Source organism: Mauremys reevesii, unplaced genomic scaffold (genome assembly GCF_016161935.1).
Source record: "Mauremys reevesii isolate NIE-2019 unplaced genomic scaffold, ASM1616193v1 Contig5, whole genome shotgun sequence".
NCBI lineage: Eukaryota > Metazoa > Chordata > Testudines > Geoemydidae > Mauremys > Mauremys reevesii.
The window spans coordinates 967,249-993,832 of record NW_024100862.1 but is presented as its reverse complement, the minus strand read 5'-3'; positions in this window follow the sequence as shown (position 1 = coordinate 993,832).

Here is a 26,584-nt window from a genome sequence, read left to right as displayed (position 1 = left end):
AAAATATAACCAGTGAAATACATTCAAAAATTAATTTTTAATAATTTGAAAATACATGAAATACAATTAAAAACATTAAATACTTTAATGGTATGTATACATTTGCAATTACATAATGGGCTGTCACTGGGTGATGGTGATGGCTGTCACTGCCTGGGGGTGGCGCTGCTGTTGCCTTGGGCAGGAAGGGGAGCTGGGCTCTGGGTTGGGGGTTGCCCGGCTCAGAGGGGCTGAAATTGGAGCTGGGGGTCTGGCTCAGAGGGGCTTACCTGCTGTTTACCCCCACATCCCGCCTCTCCCGGCGCCTCAGCCTGCTGCATCCAGGAGCAGCCCTGGACAGCATTTCAGCGGCATGACTCCTGGACGCTGGGTCGCTCCTGGACATGGCGCACTGAGGCCAAGGCGCACTGAGGGATGGAGAGAGGCGGGGGCGGGAGCCTCCAACATTCTCATGGGGGCCCCTGTGATGCCTGGAGCAAATTACCCCACTTCCCCCCCCCCCCCGCCAGGTGGCCCTGCTTATACAGCCCAAAATGCCATTAGCCTTCTTGGTAACAAGAGCACACTGACTCATATCCAGCTTCTTGTCCACTGTAACCCCTAGGTCCTTTTCTGCAGTACCGCTGCCCAGACATTCGGTCCCTACTCTGTAGTAGTGCACTTGTCCTTGTAGAACCTCATCAGGTTTCCTTTGGCCCAATCCTCTAATTTGTCTAGGTCCCTCTGTATCTGATCCCTACCCTCCAGCATATCTACCACTCCTCCCAGTTTAGTGTCATCTGCAAACTTGCTGAGAGTGCAGTCCACGCCATCCTCCAGATCATTAATGAAGATATTGAACAAAACCGATCCCAGGACCGACCCTTGGGGCATTCTGCTTGAAACCGGCTGTCAACTAGACATGGAGCCATTGATCACTACCCATTGAGCCCAATGATCTAGCCAGCTTTCTATCCACCTTATAGTCCATTCATCCAGTCCATACTTCTTTAACTTGCTGGCAATAATACTGTGGGAGATCGTATCAAAAGCTTTGCTAAAGTCAAGGAATAACACATCCACTGCTTTCCCCTCATCCACAGAACCAGTTATCATAGAAGGCAATTAGGTTAGTCAGGCATGATTTGCCCTTGGTGAATCCATGCTGATTGTTCATGATCACTTTCCTCTCCTCTAAGTGCTTCAGATTTGATTCCTTGAGGATCTGCTCCATGATTTTTCCCAGGGACTGAGGTGAGGCTGATTGGCCTGTAATTTCCCGGATCCTCCTTCTTCCCTTTTTTAAAGATGGGCACTACATTAGCCTTTTTCCAGTCATCGAGGACCTCCCACGATCGCCATGAGTTTTCAAAAGATAATGGCCAATGGCTCTGCAGTCACATCCACCAACTCCTTTAGCACCCTTGGATGCAGTGCATCCGGCCCCATGGATTTGTGCTCATCCAGCTTTTCTAAATAGTCCCGAACTACTTCTTTCTCCACAGAGGGCTGGTCCCCTCCTCTCCATACCGTGCTGCTCAGTGCAGTAGTCTGGGAGCTGACCTTGTTCATTAAGACAGAGGGAAAAAAAGCATTGAGTACATTAGCTTTTTCCACATCCTCTGTCACTAGGTTGCCTCCCTCATTCATTAAGGGGCCCACACTTTCCTTGACTTTTTTCTTGTTGCTAACATACTTGAAGAAACCCTTCTTGTTACTCTTAACATCTCTTGCTAGCTGCAACTCCAAGTGTGATTTGGCCTTCCTGATTTCATTCCTGCATGCCTGAGCAATGTTCCACTTCCCGTAAGCTTTCTTTTTTGTGTTATAATCAGCAAGGATTTCACTGTTAAGCCAAGCTGGATGCTTGCCATATTTACTATTCTTTCTACACATCGGGATGGTTTGTTCCTGCAAAGGCAATAAGGATTCTTTAAAATACAGCCAGCTCTCCTGGACTCCTTTCTCCCTCATGTTATTCTCCCAGGGGATCCTGCCCATCAGTTCCCTGAGGGAGTCAAAGTCTGCTTTTCTGAAGACCAGGGTCCATATTCTGCTGCTCTCCTTTCTTCCTTGTGTCAGGATCCTGAACTCGACCATTTCATGGTCACTGCATCCCCGGTTCCCATCCACTTTTGCTTTGCTTACTAATTTTTCCCAGTTTGTGAGCAGCAAGTTAAGAAAAGCTCTGCCCCTAGTTGGTTCCTCCAGCACTTGCACCAGGAAATTGTCCCCTACACTTTCCAAAAACTTCCTGGATTGTCTGTGCACTGCTGTATTGCTCTCCCAGCAGACATCAGGGTGGTTAAAGTTTCCCATAAGAACCATGGCCTGCGATCTAGTAACTTCTGTTAGTTGTCAGAAGAAAGCCTCATCCACCTCATCCCCCTGGTCTTGTGGTCTATAGCTGGATCCCACCACGACATCACCCTTGTTGCTCACACTTCTAAACTTAATTCAGAGACTCTCCAGTTTTTCTGCACTTTCATACCGGAGCTCTGAGCTGTCATAATCCTCTTACATACAATGCAACTCCCCCACCTTTTCTGCCCTACCTGTCCTTCCCAAACAGTTTATATCCATCCATGACAGTACTCCAGTCATGTGAGTTGTCTCACCAAGTCTCTGTTATTTCAATCACCTCATAGTTCCTTGACTGTGCCAGGGCTTCCAGTTCTCCTTGCTTGTTTCCCAATTTAAATTATAGGTTTCATTCCACAGTTAGTAGTTCTGCCATTTCATAGTTGAGTTCCTTCAGATCTCTTGCTCGAAAGCTATCTTGTCCTGGTGACTGATTACTGAGAGAGAGAGAAAGGGAAGAGTGAGAGAAAGGATAGATAGAGAAGAAACAGATATTAAATGTTAAGGTATTTTCTGTCCAGTCAGCAATCTCATAAATTAGGAAAGTAAGAAGAGAAGACAAGTAAACCTTTCCCTCTGGAGTTCTCTAGGACCCAGGACACTGAAATATATTATTAGTTACTCTGGATTTGAAAAGTAAATATTGGTTATGATAAAATAGTTGTTTCTCTTCTAATCTTTGTTCTTCTTCCACAGGTAATTTCCAAGATACAATGAGTAAGTTAATATTGGTTTATGAATGTAATGGTGTGGGACTCACCACTGCAACGCCTCCTGCTGGTCATTCTGAGAATTAGCTCAGTCCTTCTGCAGGGCACCTTCCTCCAGTGGTGTCTCATTGCCATCACTTCTCCTCTGGACCTGAGTCGCCTCAAGGATCATAATGTCCTCTTCAGGACACAGCCCTCTTGCCGTGCCCTACTCCATTCTCTCCCTGTTTCCAGGGAACCAACAGTCCACAGAACTTCTACTTGTCTCAGTGACAAACAGCAGTCTTACGTCCAGCCACTTTCCACAGTGATGAGCTGCAGTCGATACTGGCCACTCCTCTCGATGGCAAGTGGGGACAAGGGGAGGAAGAGACCCAGGCCAGCCCACTACTCCAGGTCCTGACCCAGGGACCCTCTAGGCAGCATCCATGTGCTGCATCTCCCTTCTACCCCGCCGTCAGTTTCCCTGGGCCACTTCCCCGTAGCCCTAGCACCTTCTCTGCCCCTGTATCAGGGCTTCAGTCTGTCAGCCAGTCAGGCTGGAGCTGCCTCTCACTCCCCTGACCCTGCCCAGCACTGCTGTATCTGAGGTGCTCCTCCTGGCCACCATCCTTCTCCCTTGCACTCCAGAGAGAGACTGCCTCTGCTTTGTGGAGCAGTCCTTTTAATATGGCCCTCTCTGGCACAGATTGGCTGTCTCAATAAGCCCTCTTCCCATTGGTTAGGGTTCTGCACAGCCTTTCAGGCCTGCTTTAACCCCCCTGTTACCTGTGTGTGGCAGCTGCCCCACCACAGTGAACAATTTCATTTCCAGAGAAGCAGGCTGTGGGCTGCAACTAAGAACTGTGGATGTATTTGTCACAGAGTCAAAGTTTCAGTGCTCTGAAATTGCTCTGAATAAAGTCAGTCAGGACTCTAGGGCCATGTCCTCCCCCCCGCCCGGTCCCCCCACAGGGCACACTCTCCTTAGGACAAGAAGCCTCCTTGGCCTCAGCTCTCCCTGGGCCTGATCCCAGAGCATTTAGCAGCCCTGTTCACACCGTGAGCTTCCCGCAGTGAGTCCACCTGGATGGGATACTTGGGGAAGGCTTACACACTCCCAAAGGACCATGCACCCCAGCTACACAGTCAGAAGTGACTCTCAGCCAGTGATGTAAAACAGAAGGTTTATTACAGCAAAGTCCATCTTGGGGGTGGAGGTACCAGAGGTCTGATCTCTCCTTCCCCTTCCCCCCACCCGCCCCCACCCCGAGTCCCAAAACCAGGAGACTGAACAGTTTCCACCATTCCAGCCTCAGTCACCCAGCTGCCTTGCCTATGGGCTTTCTGTCTTTCCTATGAAAACAGGTCACCTGGTCTCTTTGTTCTCCAACACCTTTGGCTGGCTTCTTGCAGAGGATGGGGCCTAGCCATCAGTTGCCATGTTACAGAGTGTCAGCAATTCTCTGTGCCCAGGCACCCAATCGCCAGTCACTCCTGCCCCCTAGAGTGTTGGCAATGATCACACACTCTTATGCCACCATCTAGACACTTGAGTAACATATAGCGGAAACTGAGGAACACACCGTATTCACATAAGAACATAAGAATGGCCGTACCGGGTCAGACCAAAGGTCCATCTAGCCCAGTATCTGTCTACCGACAGTGGCCAATGCCAGGTGCCCCAGAGGGAGTGAACCTAACAGGCAATGATCAAATGATCTCTCTCCTGCGATCCATCTCCATCCTCTGACGAACAGAGGCTAGGGACACCATTCTTACCTATCCTGGCTAATAGCCATTTCTGGACTTAGCCACCATGAATTTATCCAGTTCCCTTTTAAACATGTTATAGTCCTAGCCTTCACAACCTCCTCAGGTAAGGAGTTCCACAAGTTGACTGTGCGCTGCGTGAAGAAGAACTTCCTTTTATTTGTTTTAAACCTGCTGCCTATTAATTTCATTTGGTGACCCCTAGTTCTTGTATTATGGGAATAAGTAAATAACTTTTCCTTATCCACTTTCTCAACATCACTCATGATTTTATATACCTCGATCATATCCCCCCTTAGTCTCCTCTTTTCCAAGCGGAAGAGTCCTAGCCTCTTTAATCTTCCCTCGTATGGGACCCTCTCCAAACCCCTAATCATTTTAGTTGCCCTTTTCTGAACCTTTTCTAGTGCTAGAATATCTTTTTTGAGGTGAAGAGACCACATCTGTACACAGTATTCGGGGTGTGGGCGTACCATGGATTTATATAAGGGCAATAATATATTCTCAGTCTTATTCTCTATCCCCTTTTTAATGATTCCTAACATCCTGTTTGCTTTTTTGACCGCCTCTGCACACTGCGTGGACATCTTCAGAGAACTATCTACGATGACGCCAAGATCTTTTTCCTGACTCATTGTAGCTAAATTAGCCCCCATCATATTGTATGTATAGTTGGGATTATTTTTTCCAATGTGCATTACTTTACATTTATCCACACTAAATTTCATTTGCCATTTTGTTGCCCAATCACTTAGTTTTGTGAGATCTTTTTGAAGTTCTTCACAATCTGCGTTGGTCTTAACTATCTTGAGCAGTTTAGTATCATCTGCAAACTTTGCCACCTCACTGTTTACCCCTTTCTCCAGATCATTTATGAATAAATTGAATAGGATTGGTCCTAGGACTGACCCTTGGGGAACACCACTAGTTACCCCTCTCCATTCTGAGAATTTACCATTAATTCCTACCCTTTGTTCCCTGTCTTTTAACCAGTTCTCAATCCATGAAAGGACCTTCCCTTTTATCCCATGACAGCTTAATTTACGTAAGAGCCTTTGGTGAGGGACCTTGTCCTAAAACATTAGGAACATTCTCACTTCATCACAGTATTCTTCTCATTTATCTTTAAACAAATATCCTTTATTTGGATGACTCTCTCTTTATTTTTGCGGAAGATAATCCCCTGAAAACCAGGAATGGAATTCATGTGTATAGTTATTTTTCTTTCTCAAGCTAGTATGCTAAAAATCACTGTGGATACAGTGGCAATGGTGGAAGCTCTGTCTAGTCACCAAAATACCCTCAGGGTATGTACTCAGGCAGGTAGCCTAAGACACCACCTGGGCTCTGTGGCCACACTGCTGATTTTAGGCATTAGCTCAAAGATAGATGTCATGTGTATGCCTACCCAATTTGGGATTCAGACCTCCCAACTGCGGTGTACACATACCCTGAGTGTCACAAAGGAAGTATAGTAGCACAGACAATCTGTCCATTGCTTTAAATTGGGGTGCTACAGTTCATATTGCCTATTCCAAGACTTGTATTATATTTTATTTCTGTGTTTTTTTCAGTTGAACTTCAGATACGCAATGGTAGGTTTACTTTGGTATTTGAGTTTATTGTTAATCGGCTTGAGCACAAATTACTTATGGATTGAGGGTATCACTATAGTTCCTTGGACACACTGAGCCTTCAAGCCATTGTCAGTAAGGTATCAGTAGTAATGGGTGGCTAGGGGAAGGGCATTTGTAAACAGGAATCGGTGGGGTGTGGGCTGGGTCTCCGTTTTTGTGCAAGTCCAGGGACTTGATTTTATTTAGTTATAGATTGTGAGCTGTTACTGGATCTAGGTGATGGATCAGGTGTGGTGTGTAGGAAAGTTGATGAATATGAAAACTGTCAGCTGGTGACTGGGGAGGTCTACAGAGGGACAGCTCCTTCAGTAAGGTAAGGTAAGGTAAGGTAATACCTGTTCATCTAATTTCAAACTGAAATCACACTGTTCTTTTGAAGGCCAACTCACAAGTGACAACAGTAAAATCTTTGATTTCTCAAGTGCTACTATCCTTCAGAAGAATGTCCTTAACCAAAAACAGATATTTCTTCATTTCATCATCTTTCCTCAATCATAGGAGATTCATTATCCATCAGATTTCTTTTAAAACACATAACTGAACTGTTGAGGACTTTCTCTCCCATCAAGTTGGTTCATCGCCTTAGAATATTTGTACTTATTTTCTCTCTTGCCTCAAATTGAAGGATTGATTTTTAAATATCACTTTGTGGTATACAGTCAATAACGCTGTGCCTCCTCTTCAATTAATTTTCTCTTTGCGTGTATGCAGGAGGCTAACATAAAGATATTTAAGGTGTTTACTTTTTCAGGATGTACTAATTTTTCACAATATGATGTGTGCTATTAATTTGGCAAATCATTTGTGGGGATAAAAATTATATCTATTTTACATGTTGTACATTTCTGTTGAATAGTAACTCCATGAATTTCAACAAATGCTTTGTTTCATATTCTCAGCCACACTGTTGCTTCTTCATGCTGCTCTCACTACACAAATCCCCTCCTGCCACTCTCCCCCCCCCCCAAAAAAAGAATTTCAGTACAAGGGGATTTCCCTTCTATTGGGGAACGTTTCTGTGATGTACAGCCAGTATATATGTCTCCATTTCCCCCTCCTTCTTGCCCAGTGTAAGGGCTGTGGCCAGGAGGAAAGGGGCACAGCTCACTATTCATACTATCTGCCTTCTGAAATACCCATAGAATCCGTTGATAATGAGAAAAATGTAGTGCATCCTTCAAGCTGCTCTATCCTGTAAGGTGGGAATATGTGATTAAAGAGCCAGCTCAAAATTGGAGGGAATGATGAAAGCAGAACCTTTGATCACTCCTCTTCCCAAACCCTATCCCGAGTGTCCTTGAGCGTTCTTTAGCCAGTAGTCCAGATCTCTTTAATTATCTTCAGCCCACTGATTAGGGCATTCTCGTAAGAGGTGAGAAATCCAAGTTCAACTCCCTAATTCACCTCCGGCACAGTGTGTAAATTGGTTCTACTACATTCTGGGTGAGTGCCGTAATAACAGGCACTGGTTTGAGATGGGTTATGTATGTATGTAGGAGGATCTTGAGCTCAGAATGGCCACTGCTTCCTCTGTCCATTTCTGAAGAAAAATATTTCTGTTCCAACCAACCTTGTGTGCATTTCCATGGATTTTCCTGTGAGTTATTTGTACATCTCCAAGGCAGGATGGAGTCTGTTTTTGAATGCTTAAATATTAATTCTCTTTCTCAGGAAAACTGCAAGAAAATAATAATAAGTATTGATTGATTGGCTTCCCCTCCCACCCCCTAACCACCCAATGATATAAAATAAATCAGGAATTAAATAAATAAGGAAAATACTAAGCAAAAACCTCTATAATAGAGAAAGAAATCACAATTTTCTTCCAACTTTGTATGTTCTGATCTCAGAAATGGCTATTTCTGCCTAGGGAATCACATTTTTTGTTATACTTGCCCTTGATTTAACATCTCTACCTTCAAAGAACATGGGCCTGATTTTCAGAGTTTTTGAGCACTCCCAACCCCAATTAAATCAACAGGAAATACAGATTCTTTGGACACAAGGAGTCTCAAAAGTAGGCTCTGCAAATTAGTGGTTGCTATTAAATATTTAACTTCAAGATGTGCAAGAGAAAAAAGGGAATTCAGCTGAGACTCTGAGTAGACCTTTTCATTTTACTTAGCTTTAATATGTTTGTTATTTTTTCTACGAAACATGTTTCAACTTTGTCTCACATTCCAATGTTTTCTGCATCTTTCCTCTTTAATATTGCTACCTATGTGTCATGTTCTCCCTCTCCGTCTTGCTGTTTGAGTCCTCTCATTTCTCATCCAACAAGCTAATATAGCGATGAATGTAATGTAAAAATCCAGAATTTATTATCAAGGCTAACTTTTCACTATTGACTTTCTGTATTTATATGTATATATCACCCTTCCATACGATGTGAAAACAATTGTGTCCTCTGTTTTGTCTCATACCTAAAACACTTGCCTTAAGGTTGGATTTCATAATGCTGCAGTGCTAGTTACATCAAGTTAAATTTGGGCTTTGATCCTCTGACACTTTTAGCTGCTCTGTAACAGTATTCACACTCCACAGAAAAGTGTTGTTAGTCCCTTTCAGCTGAATTTTGTATCATGGCTGATTTGATTCCATCGTTTGTGATGTCCAGGAGAAATGGGAAAGTTAGGATCGGTTCTGAACAATTTTACTCACACAGAAGCAGAGTCTGAGTGTAACAAAAGGCCATGGATGTATTCATCTCACTGACCTTCAGGAAATTGGCCTTCATTCAGATGGCCCATGCAAGGCCCAGAAAGGGGATTACTGTATGCAGTTATTTCTCCTGCTCAAGGTAATGCTCTAAAAGGAGCAGTGTAGACAAGGTGGCAGAGGCAGCGACTCAGGCTAGTCACCGAAATATAACGCCATACAACCCTCTGCATAGGTACTTGGCTAAATAGCCTAAGCCCCTGCCACTGACCGCTGCCACCACACTGCTTTTTTTGTACCACATCCTCGATGAGAGCTGTTGTGTGTAAACCACCCAAGCTGGGAATCACACCTCCCAGCTGCTGTATAGACATACATGGAGTGTCACAAAGACTGTGGAGCTGGGCAGGGAATCTCTCCATTACATTACACTTGGCTACTGGTTTGCATATTGAAAGACTTGAATTATTTTGAAATAATTTTTATTTTTTACATTTTACAGAGGAGCTTGAGATAGAGTACTGTAGATTTACTTAGATTTTTGGGTTGAATGTTAATCAGATTGAGCACACATTTCTTTTAAACCCCATAACAGACCTGTTGATTACTCTTTCACAGCAAGTTAGTTTGCTATCTTAGAATATTTGTATTTATTTTTTCTCTGGTCTAAAATTGAAGGATTGATTTTAAATATCATCTTACAGTAAAGACATTCAATAATACCATGCCTTCTCTTCCATTAATTTTCTCTGAAAGTATGCAGGAGGCTAGCATAAGATATTCATGGTGTTTATTTTTTCATGATAAAATTTCTTTTCATGAGATGGTGTGGGTTATTAATTTGGCAAATCATTTTGAGAAGATAAAAATTATATCTATTTTAAATGTTGTGCACTACTGTGAATTTGTCTATGAATTTCAACAAATGCTATATTTCATATTCTCAGCCACACTGCAGCTTTGCCCTCTGCTGGACTCTTTCCAATTTTTCCACATCCTTCTTGTAGTGTGGGGCCCAAAACTGGACACAGTACTCCAGATGAGGCCTCACCAATGTCAAATAGAGGGGAATGATCACATCCCTCGATCTGCTGGCAGTGCCCCTACTTATAGAGCCCAAAATGCTGTTAGCCTTCTTGGCAACAAGGGCACACTCGACTCATATCCAGCTTCTCGTCCACTGAACCCCTTGGTCCTTTTCTGCAGAACTGCTTCCTAGCCATTCGGTCCCTAGTCTGTAACAGTGCATGGGATTCTTTTGTCCTAAGTGCAGGAGTCTGCACTTGTCCTTGTTGAACCTCATCAGATTTCTTTTGGCCCAATCCTATAATTTGTCTAGGTCCCTCTGTATGCTATCCCTACTCTCCAGCATATCTACCACTCCTCCCAGTTTAGTGTCATCTGCAAACTTGCTGAGGGTGCAGTCCACGGCATCCTCCAGATCATTAATGAAGCTATTGAACAAAATCGGCCCCAGGACCGACCCTTGGGGCACTCTGCTTGATACTGGCTGCCAACTAGACATGGAGCCATTGATCACTACCCGTTGAGCCTGGGTAGAAATGCCTCGTACTGCCCAGGGATTACATTCTTTATTATACTTTGCACTGATTTTGCATCTCCAACTTCAGAGACCTTGGGCCTGATTTTCAAAGCTGCTGAGCATCCACAATTCCAAATAAAGTCAACAGGAGACTCAGGTTCTGGGGAGACAGGAGACCTTTACACAGTGACAATCAGTGGCCTCTATTGAAAATTTAAGTCCAGTTGTGCAACAGCAAAAGGGAGCTCAGCTTAAACTTTGAGTAGATCTTTCCATTTTACTTAGTTTTTATAATTCCATCATTTTTTCATAAACAAACCCATTTTTTCTCACATTCCAATGATTTCATTATCTTTCCCCTTCTATCTTCCCCCTATATGCCAAATTCTCTCTCTCCCTGTCTCTTTTTTAGTCCTTTCATTACTCATCAAATGAGATCATATAATGATGAATGCAGTGCAATAGAATCAGGTTTAAGGTATTCTTTTCATTATTAAGATATTATATGTATCTATATCTCCCTGCAATCCCAGGTAGAATCCTTGATGCACTTTGTTCGGTGTCATGCTTCGAACACTTACCTTAGGGTATGTCTAAATTTAAAATGCTACACTGGCACAGCTGTGCCACTGCAGAGGCCACATTGTACCTCATCAGTGTGTACACCACCTATCCCAATGGCAGGAATTCTTCCATAGGTAATCCATCTCTCTAAGAGGCAGTAGTTGAAGGCAGCACTTAGTAAAGACTCTACTATGCTGACAGGAGAGCCTCTTCCTTCACTGTCGGTTCTCCATGCCCGCAAGAGGCAGTAGCTATGTCAATGGCAGTATCCCAACCATTGACATAAAACTGTCTACACCAGGGGTTAGGTTGGTATAATAGCTTCACTTAGGGATGTGAATTTTTCACACCTCTGAGTGAAGTAGTTATGCAGAACTAATTTTCTACTCTACAGCAGGCCTTAAAGTTAGATTTCACTGCTACAGAATAAGTTACACCATGATAAATTTGGGCTTTGAGCTTCTCAGATTTCATTTTTAGCTTCTAAGTAACCATATTCATGCTCCACAGAAAAGTTGTTAGTCACTTTTAGTTGAATTTTGAACAATGACTGCTTTAACTTTGACATTTTTTTTCTTGTCCCATAGGTGATCTTCAGGAGAAATTGAGTAAGTAGGACCTGCTTTTTGAACAATTTCACTCACACAGATGCAAGTTCTGTGCTGAAACCATTGCTGTATTCATCTACACCACCCTTTAAAAAGTCGCCCTTTATTTGGATGGCTCACTCTTTCTTTGGTTGTGAGTTTTTCTTTCACAAATAATGAAGGGGATTCATGCATCTAGTTAATTTTCTGTCACAAGTCAATGTGCTAAAAATAGCAGTGTGGGCAGAGTGGCAGAAGCAGCCGGTTGGGCTAGCCATCTAAGCACAATGCCGCCTGACTCCCATGAACAGGTAGCTTTAAATTAGGATGCTATATTTTTATATTGCATATTGAAAGACTTTGTATTCTTTTAAACCAAATTTTATTTTTATGTTTTTAGGCAAGCTTGAAAAGCAGGACATTAGGTTTACTTTGAATTTTTAGTTTGGTTTTAACCAGATTGAGTACAAATTACCTACAGATTGTTGATGTCACAATAGTTCCTTCGACAGATTGAGGGTTCAAGCCAATGTCAGTAAGGTGTCTGTGATAATGGGTAGCCGGGTGGAGGGCATTTGTAAACAGGAATCAGTGGGGTGTCAGCCGGTCTCCAATATTATGAGTAAACAGTGCCTTTGTTTAGTCATGGAATGCAAGATTCTGAGCTCTTACTGAGTTTGGGTGATGTGTCAGGCATGGTGTGTAAAAAGGGGGATGAATGACAAAAGTTGCAGCTGATGACTGGGGAAAACAGCTCCTTCAGTGAGGTAAGGTAATACTAGTTCATCCAATTTCTAATTGAAATAGCACTGTTCTTTTTCAGACCAACTCCAGAATGAACTTGGTAAGTTCTCTTTGATTTCTAAACTTCTACTATCCTTCAGAAGAATGTTTTTAAATGAAGACAGTATTTCTTCTTTTCATTGCCTTTGCTCAATTCAAGAAGAGCAAATTACTCCGCAGATTTCATAATAACCCCTAACAGAACTGATAACTTTCTCTCCCAAGTTGATTCATCATCCTAGAATATTTGTATTTATTTTCTCTGTAGTCTAAAATTGAAGGAGTGATTTTCAGAATCACTATATAGTATGCACATTCAATACTTCCATACCTCCTCTTCTGTTCATTTTACCTTTGAGTGTATGTAGAAGGCCAGCATAAAATTTCTATTGTGTTAATTTTTTCATGATATAGTGTGTTAGTAATTGGGAAAATCATTTTTGAGTAGATAAAATTATACCTATTTTAAATGTGCACATTGCTGTGGAACATTAGCTCTTTGAATAAAAAAATAAATTTCTCACCACTGGGAAAGTCCCTCTACCTCTCCTCTTGATCATCTCCTGTCCATGCTGCCACTGCTCTTCCTCGTGCTTTTGCTGTTTCTCACAATCATCTTGTTCCTTCTCATGGTCCTCCAGCTCTTTCAGTCTCAGCTCCAATTCCATCTGTCTCAGATCCACCAACGGGGAACCCTGTGAAGATCCCCCTGATGGCTGGGGATGTGGGTCTTAGCAACACACAGCTGTCTCTCCAACTGGCCCAGACCCTCTTGCAGCCCCATTTGGTATCAGGAACCTGCTCCTTGGAGTGATCATCATCCTCCAGCTGTGCAGTCAGCTGCACTTTGGTGAACTTTCCAATGCATAACCCTCTCCCTCTGCTCAAGTCTACAATGTCCTTCTAAAGGAGACAGTTATACACCATTTTCCTCTGTTCTCTCTAATTCCTCGTTGTCTTACTGCTCCCTGTCACTCACTTCCTGCAGGATGCTCCTGGTGCCCTCAGCAGCCAACCGTCCACTGGGTGTTCATATGAACACTGACAGCAGCTGTCAAAGTCACAATCAGTGCTATGAAACTGCCCTGAATGAAGTCAGTCAGGATTCCAGTGCACTGTGTCTCCCCTCAAGGCACACTAGATGTTACCCCCTGTTGGCCATTTTGAAAAAAAATAATTTTTGGACGGGGGAATGTTGTGTGCTTGTGTTTTGACACGTTTGGCTGGTTTTTGTGAGAGAACTTAAAGGAGTTTAAAAAAAGGAAAATTTTTATCTTAGGTTTAGTAAGGAGGGATGGTTTTAGAGGAAATGTAAAAGGTAAAAAAAGAATGCTACGTTCTTGCTACGTAAGAGAAAGCACATGGCAGAAAAAATGAGATTTTAAAAATTAGTTAGAGAGTCTCTGTTCAGTGACACATGGCTGTGTGAAAGAGGTAAAACATAGAAAACAGCAGCGAGAGAGAGAGAGAGAGAGATCCTTTTTTCGTTAGTGAGCAGAACACATGGCTAATGAGAGTGGTAAAGTATAGAAAACAGAAGCAAGAGCCAAGCAGCAAGATTACCCAGTGGCTGTCATTACGGAAATTATAACTATACTGGGGGCTGTGAGCCTTGGGAGCAAACCCTGCGACACCAATCAGAAGCTGTTCTACAGCTCACCGGCCTCCTCCCTTCACTCCCCTCCCCTCCCCTCTCCTCCCCAACCCTGCATTTAACTGACTCATTCTTTTCTAAAAAGTAGCCCCCAACCCCCTTTTCTGACAATTCTGTTCCAACTAACTGTATGCCTCCCCACTGATTTTCACAGGAGCCATTTTTGCTTATATAATGGAGAGTTTAGCCCCTGTCTCTCTTTTAGTCCTCTCATCCTATGAGATAATATAATGATGAATGCACTATAACAACTTAGATAGATAGATAGATAGATAGATAATATCTTCGTAATGAAAAAAAAACTAAAAAATGATTCTATCTATACATCTATACATCTATCTATCTCACCCTCGCATACCATGTCATACTATTAATGCACTTTGTCCTGTCTCTTACCTCAGAAAAATGTCTTAATGTTGGCTTTCATAGTACTGAAGAGCAAGTTACATCAAGTTAAATTTGAGCTTTCATCTTCTGACACCTCACTTTTAACTGCTCAGTAACTATATTTACACTCCACAGAAAAATGTCCTTAGTCACTTTCTGCTGAATTTTGTAACATGATTTGATTATAATATTTATGATCTCCAGAAGAAAATTAGAAAGCTAGGACAGGTTTCTATGAACAGTGCCATTCACACAGAAGCAGGCTCTGTTTGAAATGAAGAGCCATCAAGGTGTTTATCTCACTGACCTTCAAAAAAACAGTTTTAATTGAAATGGTCAACACACCCAGCAAGTGGATTCACATATGTAGTTATTTTTCTTGCTCTTACTAGTGGACTAAGAATAGCAGTGTTGACACAGTGCCAGAAGCGCAGGTTCTGGCTCCCCACCCAAGTCTAACTCTACCTGAAGCCCTGGGTACTTATTTGGTCAGTTAGCTGAAGCCTTTTTCAGTGACAGCTGCCACCATACTGCAATTTTTAAGCAGAACCTCAAGCAGCGCTGCTATGTACACATACATCCAAGCTGAGAATCGCATCTCCCAGCTGCTGTGTGCACATGCCCTGAATGTCACAAAGAATGTTTAGCAGTGCAGAGTATTTGTCCATTAGTGTAAAATAGGATGCTAGAGTACATATTACATACTGCAAATGTTGTGTTTTGAATTTTTTTTTATTTCATTTTTCAGAAAAGCTACAGGACGAGAACGGTAGGTTTACTTTGATTGTTTTAGTTCAGTGTTAATCAGACAGAACGCAAGTTGCTTGTATTTTGCTGATATCACAATAGTTCCTTCGAGAGTCTCATTTTACAAGCCATTGTCGATAAGCTTCCTGTGGTACTTAATGGCTGGGAGATGGGCATTTATAAACGGATTGTCACAGGAGCTATTTTTGCTTATATAACTGAGAGTTTAGTCCCTTTGGTGCATGCGTAGATATTGATGTTCTTTTCAGAAAAATTTCAGGAAAAAATGGGATTACGTCATGGTTACACACAAACAAATTAAAAATTTTATATAAATAAAATAAAAAAAAATAGATAAAACCTCTGTAATGGAAAACATATTATTTTTGACCGTAGTGTTCTCCCTCCCTCCTCTCTCAGCCGACCAATGTCTCTTAGTCCCTGGGGACCCCATTTTCTGTTATACTTCCATTGATTTTGCACCTCCACCTTTGAAGAGTGTGGGCCTGATTTTCAGAGTTGTTGAGCACACCCAGCTCCCTATTAAGTCACCAGGAGCCACAGGTTCTCTGCATAGGCCCCTAAGAACTGATGCTAGTGCAGGGGGAGGGGCAAAAAATGGCAACTCCCTCCCTCATCACCACAACCACTGTAAGCTTCATGGTGACTGCCAAGGCACCTCTAGCAACACCCTCTTCCCCCACGTTGCCCACCCTTAAGGCCAGCCCTGCCACGATCAGCCATAGGAAAAATCAGCCATCATGGACAAACTTGTATTTTGGCTTTCTGGTGGGCGCTGCCTATCCTGGTACCTCCCATTACTCCTGCCCCCCACCGCCTCCTCCAGACCCCTACCCATCACCCTATCTCCCTCTGCTTCCCTTAGCCATCCCCTCACCTCCTCTGGCACCCACTCTATCTCACAGCCCCCACAAATCACCCCATTGGCCCTGGCCCCCAACTCCCTCCCCAGGTTCCCCACCCACTCCCTCCATCACCCCTGGCCCCCACTGCTTCCCGCAGACCCTGACTCTACTCTACCCTCCCTGAAAATCAGGCCTTGTCTACACTACCAGACCGCGAATTCAAGTCATTGTCAATAAAGTGCATGTGATAATGGGTGGCTGGGAGATGGATATTTATCAACAGGAGTCCATGGGGCATGGGATGGTTCTCCAGTTTTATGCAAGCCCAGGGCCTCTCCTTTGTTTCGTTCTGGAATATAAGATGCTGAGCTGTTACTAGATCTGGCTGATGGATCAGGGGTGGTGTGCGGGAAAGTGGATGAATGAGAAAACTGGCAGCCGATGATTGTTCAGGTCTGCAAGGACAGCTCCTTGAGTGAGCTGATGTAATATGTGTTCTCCCAATTGGTAATTGAAATCACAATGTTCTTTTCCAGGCCAACTAAAGAGTGAAAAGAGTAAGTTATCTTTGATTTCACAACTGAATTTTCCATCAGAAGAATGTTCTTAAATAAAAAGATATTCTTCATTTCATTGTCTAGCCTGGGAGAGTTCTTTAACCATCAGGCTTTTTTAAACCCCGTAACAGAGCTGTTGAGGACTTCCTTTCACAGAAGCTTACTTAATTAGCCAGGAATTTTTGTACTTATTTTTTTCTCTAGTCTAAACTTGAAGGACTGATTTTAAGTGCCATGCATGAGGATGCCTGTCTGTGCTGTACAGCCAGTATATATGCCGACATTTCCTCCTCCTTCTGGCCCAGTGTAAGGGGTGTGGCCAGGAAAAAGGGGGCATGGCTCAATTCCCACTACCTGCCGTCGGCAGTAAGCATGGGATCTGTTGGTAATGAGAAAAGTTTAGAGTATCCTTCAAGCTGCTGTTTCCTGCAAGGTGGAAACATCTCAATGAAGAGCCAGCTCAAAATTGGGGGGGGGGGGGAGATGAAAGCAGAATCTTTTCTCCCTCCTCCTTCACACCCTACCCTGAGTATCCTTGAGTGTTCCTTAGTCACAAAACATTTTAACACTTATCTCACATTGTAATATTTTCAACCTCTTTCCCCTTTGATCTTGCTTTCTCTTACCTTATCTCTGTTTTAGTCCTCTCATCCTATGGGATAATATAACCATGAATGCAGTATAACAATTGAGATAGATAGATAGATAGGTAGATTATAATACGTTTGTAATGAAAAAAGCTTCAAAAATGATTCTATCTATCTATCTATCTATCTATCTACTATCTCACTCTCGCATACCGTGTCATACTATTAATGAACTTTGTCCTATCTCTTACCTCAGAAAAATGTCTTTATGTTGGCTGAAGGGCAAGTTACATCAAGTTAAATTTGAGCTTTGATCTTCTGACACCTCACTTTTAAATGCTCAGTAACTATATTTACACTCCACAGAAAAGTGTCCTTAGTCACTTTCTGCTGAATTTTATAACATGATTTCAAGTATCAGAGGGGTAGCTGTGTTAGTCTGGATCTGTAAAAGCAGCAAAGAATCCTGTGGCACCTTATAGACTAACAGACGTTTTGGAGCATGAGCTTTCGTGGGTGAATACCCACTTCGTCGGATGCAAGTAGTGGAAATTTCCAGGGGCAGGTATATATATGCAAGCAAGAAGCAAGCTAGAGATAACGAGGTTAGTTCAATCAGGGAGGATGAGGCCCTGTTCTAGCAGTTGAGGTGTGAAAACCAAGGGAGGAGAAACTGGTTCTGTAGTTGGCAAGCCATTCACAGTCTTTGTTTAATCCTGAGCTGATGGTGTCAAATTTGCAGATGAACTGAAGCTCAGCAATTTCTCTCTGAAGTCTGGTCCTGAAGTTTTTTTGCTGCAGGATGGCCATCTTAAGATTGTGTGGCCAGGGAGGTTGAAGTGTTCTCCTACAGGTTTTTGTATATTGCCATTCCTAATATCTGATTTGTGTCCATTTATCCTTTTCCATAAAGACTGTCCAGTTTGGCCGATGTACATAGCAGAGGGGCATTGCTGGCATATGATGGCATATATTACATTGGTGGACGTGCAGGTGAATGAACCGGTGATGGTGTGGCTGATCTGGTTAGGTCCTGTGATGGTGTCACTGGTGTAGATATGTGGGCAGAGTTGGCATCGAGGTTTGTTGCATGGATTGGTTCCTGAGCTAGACTTACTATGGTGCGGTGTGCAGTTACTGGTGAGAATATGCTTCAGGTTGGCAGGTTGTCTGTGGGCGAGGACTGGCCTGCCACCCAAGGCCTGTGAGATCATTGTCCAGGATGGGTTGTAGATCCCTGATGATGCGTTGGAGGGGTTTGAGCTGGGGACTGTATGTGATGGCCAGTGGAGTCCTGTTGGTTTCTTTCTTGGGTTTGTCTTGCAGTAGGAGGCTTCTGGGTACACATCTGGCTCTGTTGATCTGTTTCCTTATTTCCTCGTGTGGGTACTGTAGTTTTGAGAACGCTTGGTGGAGATTTTGTAGGTGTTGGTCTCTGTCTGAGGGGTTGGAGCAGATACGGTTGTACCTCAGTGCTTGGCTGTAGACAATGGATCTTGTGGTGTGCCCAGGATGGAAGCTGGAGGCATGAAGGTAGGCATAGTGGTCGGTAGGTTTTCGGTATAGGGTGGTGGTAATGTGACCATCACTTATTTGCACCGTGGTGTCTAGGAAGTGGACCTCCCGTGTAGATTGGTCCAGGCTGAGGTTGATGGTGGGGTGGAAGCTGTTGAAATCATGGTGGAATTTTTCCAGAGTCTCCTTCCCATGGGTCCAGATGATGAAGATGTCATCAATGTAGCATAGGTAGAGAAGGGACGTGAGTGGACGGGAGCTGAGGAAGCGTTGTTCCAGGTCATATTGTGGGGCCGTGCGGGTGCCCATAGCGGTGCCACTGATCTGGAGATATATATTGTCATCAAATTTGAAATAGTTGTGTGCAGATAAAGGCACAGAGCTCAGCAACCAGTTGTGATGTGGCATCATCAGGGATACTGTTCCTGACAGCTTGTATTCCATCAGTGTGTAGGATGTTTGTGTAGAGAGCCTCTACATCCATGGTGGCTAGGATGGTGTTTTCTGGAAGGTCACCAATGCATTGTAGTTTCCTCAGGAAATCAGTGGTGTCACAGAGATAGCTGGGAGTGCTGGTGGCATAGGGTCTGAGTACAGAGTCCACATATCCAGACAGTCCTTCAGTGAGAGTGCCAATGCCCAAGATGATGGGGCGTCCAGGATTTCCGGGTTTGTGGATCTTGGGTAGTAGATAGAATAACCCTGGTCGGGGCTCTAAGGGGATGTTGATTTGTTCCGGTTTTAGTGTAGGGAGTGTCCTGAGTAGATGGTGCAGTTTCTTAGTGTATTCCTCAGTGGGATCTGAGGGAAGTGGCCTGTAGAATTTGATATTGGAGAGTTGTCTGGCGGCCTCCTTTTGGTAGTCAGACCTGTTCATGATGACAACCGCACCTCCTTTATCAGCCTCTTTGATTATAATGTCAGGGTGGTTTCTGAGGCTGTGGATGGCATTGCGTTCTGCACGACTTAGGTTATGAGGCAAGCGATGTTGTTTTCCCACAATTTCTGCCTGTGCACGTCGGCGAAAGCATTCAATGTATAGGTCCAGACTGTCATTTCGACCCTCAGGAGGAGTCTGTGTGGAGTTCTTCTTCTTGTGCTGTTGGTGGGAGGGTAACTGTGTATCAGTGCGCTATTCAGTGTTGTCCTGAAAGTATTCTTTGAGTCGGAGATAGCGAAAGTAGGCTTCCAGATCGCCGCAGAACTGTATCATGTTGGTGGGGGTGGCAGGGCAGAAAGAGAGTCCCTGAGATAGGACAGACTTTTCTTCTGGGCTGAGTGTGTGGTTGGATAGATTAACAATATTGCTGGGTGGGTTAGGGGTACCACGGTTGTGTCCCCATGTGGCAGGTAGGAGTTTAGACAGCTTACAGTCTTTTTTCCTTTGTAGAGAGGTGAAGTGAGTAATGTAGATCTCCTGTCTTATTTTAGTGAAGTCCGTTTGTATGGAAGTTTGGTTATTAATGAGAGTCTCCAGGTTGGAGAGCTCTTTTTTGATGTTTTCCTGTTTGCTGTATAGGATGCTGATCAGGTGGTTCCTCAGTTTCTTTGATAGAGTATGGCATAATCTCTCACTGTGGTCTGTGTAGTATGTAGATAGCAGTGGATTTTTTACCTTTAGTCCATTTGGTATGATGTCCATCCATTTGCATTTGGAAAGGAAGATGATATCTGTCTGTATTTGTGCAAGTTTCTTCATGAGGTTGATGGATTTCCACTCCATACAGCTAAATGCAGTGCCTTGCATGGTGTCAAGTATCAGAGGGGTAGCCGTGTTAGTCTGGATCTGTAAAAGCAGCAAAGAATCCTGTAGCACCTTATAGACTAACAGACGTTTTGGAGCATGAGCTTTCGTGGGTGAATACCCACTTCGTCGGATGCAAGTAGTGGATACATACAAACTCAATGCTTTTTTTGCCTCTGTCTTCACAGACAAGGTCAGCTACCAGACAGCTGCACTCTGCAGCACAGTATGGGGAGGAGGTGACCAGCTCTCTGTGGAGAAAGAAGTAGTTCGGGGCTATTTAGGAAAGCTGGACGAGCACAAGTCCATGGGGCCAGATGCGCTGCATCCGAGGGTGCTAAAGGAGTTGGCCGATGAGATTGCAGAGCCATTGGCCATTATCTTTGAAAAATCATGGCGGTCGGGGGAGGTCCCGGATGACTGGAAAAAAGCTAATGTAGTGCCCATCTTTAAAAAAGGGAAGAAGGAAGATCCAGGGAACTACAGGCCAGTCAGTCTCACCTCAGTCCCTGGAAAAATCATGGAACAGGTCCTCAAGGAATCAATCCTGAACCACTTAAAGGAGGGGAAAGTGATCAGGAACAGTCAGCATGGATTCACCAAGGGCAAGTCATGCCTGACTAACCTAATTGCCTTCTATGACGAGATAACCGGCTCTGTGGATGAGGGGAAAGCAGTGGATGTTCTATTTCTGGACTTTAGCAAAGCTTTTGATACAGTCTCCCACAGTATTCTTGCCAGCAAGTTAAAGAAGTATGGGCTGGATGAATGGACGGTAAGGTGGATAGAAAACTGGCTAGATGGTCGGGCTCAACGGGTAGTGATCAATGGTTCCATGTCTAGTTGGCAGCCGGTATCAAGTGGAGTGCCCCAAGGGTCGGTGCTGGGGCCGGTTTTATTCAATATCTTCATTAACGATCTGGAGGATGGTGTGGACTGCACCCTTAGCAAGTTTGCAGATGACACTAAACTGGGAGGAGTGGTTGATACGCTGCAGGGTAGGGATAGGATACAGAGGGACCTAGACAAATTAGAAGATTGGGCCAAAAGAAATATGATGAGGTTCAACAAGGACAAGTGCAGAGTCCTGCACTTAGTATGGAAGAATCCCAAGTACTGCTACAGACTAGGGACCGAATGGCTGGGCAGCAGTTCTGCAGAAAAGGACCTAGGGGTTACGGTGGACGAAAAGCTGAATATGAGTCAACAGTGTGCCCTTGTTGCCAAGAAGTCTAATGGCATGTTGGGTTGTATAAGTAGGGGCATTTCCAGCAGATCAAGGGATGTGATCATTCCCCTCTACTCAGCACTGGTGAGGCCTCATTTGGAGTACTGTGTCCAGTTTTGGGCCCCACACTACAAGAAGGATGTGGATAAATTGGACAGAGTCCAGCGGAGGGCAACAAAAATGATTAGGGGGCTGGAGCACATGACTTATGAGGAGAGGCTGAGGGAACTGGGATTGTTTAGTCAGCAGAAGAGAAGAATGAGGGGGGATTTGATAGCTGCTTTCAACTACCTGAAAGGGGGTTCCAAAGAGGATGGATCTAGACTGTTCTCAGTGGTAGAAGATGACAGAACAAGGAGTAATGGTCTCAAGTTGCAGAGGGGGAGGTTTAGGCTGGATATTAGGAAAAACTTTTTCACTAGTAGGGTGGTGAAGAACTGGAATGGGTTACCTAGGGAGGTAGTGGAATCTCCTTCCTTAGAGGTTTTTAAGGTCAGGCTTGACAAAGCCCTGGCTGGGATGATTTAGTTGGGTTTGGTGCTGCTTTGAGCAGGGGGTTGGACTAGATGACCTCCTGAGGTCCCTTCCAACCCTGAGATTCTATGATTCTATGATAACTAAATAATAGGGGGAAAAGACCAAGAAAAAACCTCTCTAATGGAAGAAAATTATGATTTGTTTCTCAAACTTTGTCTTTTCTGAGCTCAAAAATGAACTTTACTGCCTAGGGATCGCATCTTTTGTTATACTTTCTTTTGATTTTGCAGAGAGTGTGGGTCTGATTTTCAGAGTTGTTGAGCACTCCTAACTCCCAATTAACTCAAGAGGAGAGACAGGATGTCTGGACATATAAGGTCACTAAAATACACTCTTTAAATCAGGGGCCACTCTTACAAATTCAACTTCAAGATGTGCAACAGGAAAAGGGAAGTCAGCTTACACTCTGAACAGACCTTCCCTTTTCCTTAATTTACCTCTTTCTATTATTTATTGTGGGGGGGAAAAAGTTTCACTTTTCTCTCACATTCTAACATTTTCGGCATCTTTGCTCTTTAATCTTTTTCCCAATGTGCCATGGTCTCATTCTTCCCGTTGCTCTTTGAGTCCTCCCAATTCTCTTCCATCGAACCAATATAGAGATGAATAGAGTGTAAAATTTGTGATAGTCAGTTTTCAAGATTACCTTTTCATTATTAAAATACTGTAGGTTGATCGCCCTCTCATGTCATGTCAGAACATTTGTGTATTCTTTTCTGTCGCACACATCCAATACATCCCTTGATGTTGGATTTCATAGTGTTGAATCACACCTCCCAGATGCTGTGCAGACTTCTGTGTGTGTCACAAAGGAAGCGAAGTAGGGCAGGGAGTGTGTTCCTTACTTTTAATTTTGCTATGGGTTTGCATATTGAAAGACTTGCATTATTTTGACATCATATTTTTCTTTTTTTTACTCTTTCAGAGGCGCTTGAGACGCAGAATGGTAGGTTTGCTTTGATTTTTGAGTTTAGTGTTAATCAAACTGATCGCAAGTTATTCCTTGCTTGTGGGTATCACAATCATTCCGTCAACAGGCTCAGGGTTCAAGCAGTGTAATCTGAGGTGTCGGATGCAATAGGTGTCTGGGAGATGGACATTTGTAACCCTGCGTGAGCGGAGAGTGAGCTGGTTCTCCAGTTTTGTGCGAGCCCAGGGCCTTTGCTTTGGTTAATTCTGGAAAGCAAGATTCTGAGTTGTTACTAGATGTGGCTGATGGGTGAGATGTGTTGTGCAGGAAAAGGGATGATAGAGAAACCTAGCATCTGTCACCGGCAAGTTCTGCAAGGAATGAGGGAAGGTAAGAAGTGTTCATCCAATTTCTCATTGAAATCACACTGTCCTTTTGCAGGTGAACTCTGTAGATTAAATGGTAAGTTCTGTAAGATTTCTCAACTGTTTTTTCCCCCTATAGAAGACTGTTCTTTAATAAAAGCACCTACTTCTTCCTTTCCTTGTTTCCCCTAAATCCATGGAGAGATCGTTACCCATCAGATTGCTTTTCAGCTCCATAATGGAACCACTGAGGGCTCTTGCTCACCGAAAGTTATTTAACTAGCTTAGAACATTTTCTCTCTGGCCTCAAATTGAAGGACAGATTTTAAGTATCCTTTTCGGCATACACAATGATAAAGCCGTGCCTCCTCTTCCATTAACTTTCACTTTCAGTGTGTTCAAGAGACTAGCATAAGATATTTATGGTGCTTATTTTTTGAGGATTAAACCTTTTTCTTTAGCTGGTGGGTGTTATTAATTATGGAAATCATTTGAAGAAGATGCAAAATGTATCTCTTTTATATGTTGTGCACCTCTACGGAACAGTAATTCTATGAGTTTCAACAAATACTTTGTTTCCATTTTCTTAGCCACACTGTAGCTTCTGCATCCTGCTCTCACTACACAAACTCCCTCCCATAAAAATAAAAATCAAAATAAAGGCTGTGAGTTCTAGGGAATGCCCTCGCAGTGGGGAAACACTGTGTGGTGTTGAGCCAGTCTCTATGTCTCCATTTCCCCTTCTGCTTCCCCAGGGTGGAGGGTTTGGCAAGGAAAAAGGGGCACAACTCGGGATTCATATAACTTACCTTCTGGAATACCCATGGGATCTGTTGGTATTGAGAATTGGCTTATCGCATCCTTGAAGATGTTGTATCCCAGAAGGTGGGGATATCTGTCTGAAGAGCCGGCTCAAAATTGGAGGGAAAGATGAAATCAGACTCTTTCATCACTCCTCCTCCCCACTCCTATCCTGAGCATCCTTGGGCGTTCTTTAGCCACTACTCTGGATCTCTCTAACAGCCTTCAGGCCGGTGATTAAGGCACTCTGGTGAGTGGTGGGAAATCCAAGTTGAAATCCTGATCCACCTCAGGCAGAGAGGAACTAACTGAGTCTCCCATCTCCTCGGTGAGTGGCGTAACAAGAGGCCCTGGTTGAGACGTGGCTTGTGTGTGTATGCAGAGCTGAGAAGGGCAGTTGCATCCTTTGTCCATTTCCGAAGAAATGAACAACACTGTTGCGACTGACCTTTTGTACATTTTCTCGCATTCTCATAGAAGCTCTTTGCCCGCCTCCAAGGTGGGATGGAGTCCGTTTGTGAATGCTGAAATATTGATTTTCTTTTTCAGGAGAACTGCAGGAAAAGAATAGTAAGTACAGATGGGATTGTCCGTTGGCTTCAGCGGACCCCAAGAAATGAAATGAAATACATCCACGTATAACTAAATAATAGGGGGAAAAGACCAAGAAAAAACCTCTCTAATGGAAGAAAATTATGATTTGTTTCTCAAACTTTGTCTTTTCTGAGCTCAAAATGAACTTTACTGCCTAGGATCGCATCTTTTGTTATACTTTCTTTTGATTTTGCAGAGAGTGTGGGTCTGATTTTCAGAGTTGTTGAGCACTCCTAACTCCCAATTAACTCAAGAGGAGAGACAGGATGTCTGGACATATAAGGTCACTAAAATACACTCTTTAAATCAGGGGCCACTCTTACAAATTCAACTTCAAGATGTGCAACAGGAAAAGGGAAGTCAGCTTACACTCTGAACAGACCTTCCCTTTTCCTTAATTTACCTCTTTCTATTATTTATTGTGGGGGGGAAAAGTTTCACTTTTCTCTCACATTCTAACATTTTCGGCATCTTTGCTCTTTAATCTTTTTCCCAATGTGCCATGGTCTCATTCTTCCCGTTGCTCTTTTGAGTCCTCCCAATTCTCTTCCATCGAACCAATATAGAGATGAATAGAGTGTAAAATTTGTGATAGTCAGTTTTCAAGATTACCTTTTCATTATTAAAATACTGTAGGTCGATCGCCCTCTCATGTCATGTCAGAACATTTGTGTATTCTTTCCTGTCGCACACATCCAATACATCCCTTGATGTTGGATTTCATAGTGCTGAATCACACCTCCCAGATGCTGTGCAGATGTCTGTGTGTGTCACAAAGGAAGCGAAGTAGGGCAGGAGTGTGTTCCTTACTTTTAATTTTGCTATGGGTTTGCATATTGAAAGACTTGCATTATTTTGACATCATATTTTCTTTTTTTGACTCTTTCAGAGGCGCTTGAGATGCAGAATGGTAGGTTTCCTTTGATTTTTGAGTTTAGTGTTAATCAAACTGATCGCAAGTTATTCCTTGCTTGTGGGTATCACAATCATTCCGTCAACAGGCTCAGGGTTCAAGCAGTGTAATCTGAGGTGTCGGATGCAATAGGTGTCTGGGAGATGGACATTTGTAACCCTGCGTGAGCGGAGAGTGAGCTGGTTCTCCAGTTTTGTGCGAGCCCAGGGCCTTTGCTTTGGTTAATTCTGGAAAGCAAGATTCTGAGTTGTTACTAGATGTGGCTGATGGGTGAGATGTGTTGTGCAGGAAAAGGGATGATAGAGAAACCTAGCATCTGTCACCGGCAAGTTCTGCAAGGAATGAGGGAAGGTAAGAAGTGTTCATCCAATTTCTCATTGAAATCACACTGTCCTTTTGCAGGTGAACTCTGTAGATTAAATGGTAAGTTCTGTAAGATTTCTCAACTGTTTTTTCCCCCTATAGAAGACTGTTCTTTAATAAAAGCACCTACTTCTTCCTTTCCTTGTTTCCCTAAATCCATGGAGAGATCATTACCCATCAGATTGCTTTTCAGCTCCATAATGGAACCACTGAGGGCTCTTGCTCACCGAAAGTTATTTAAC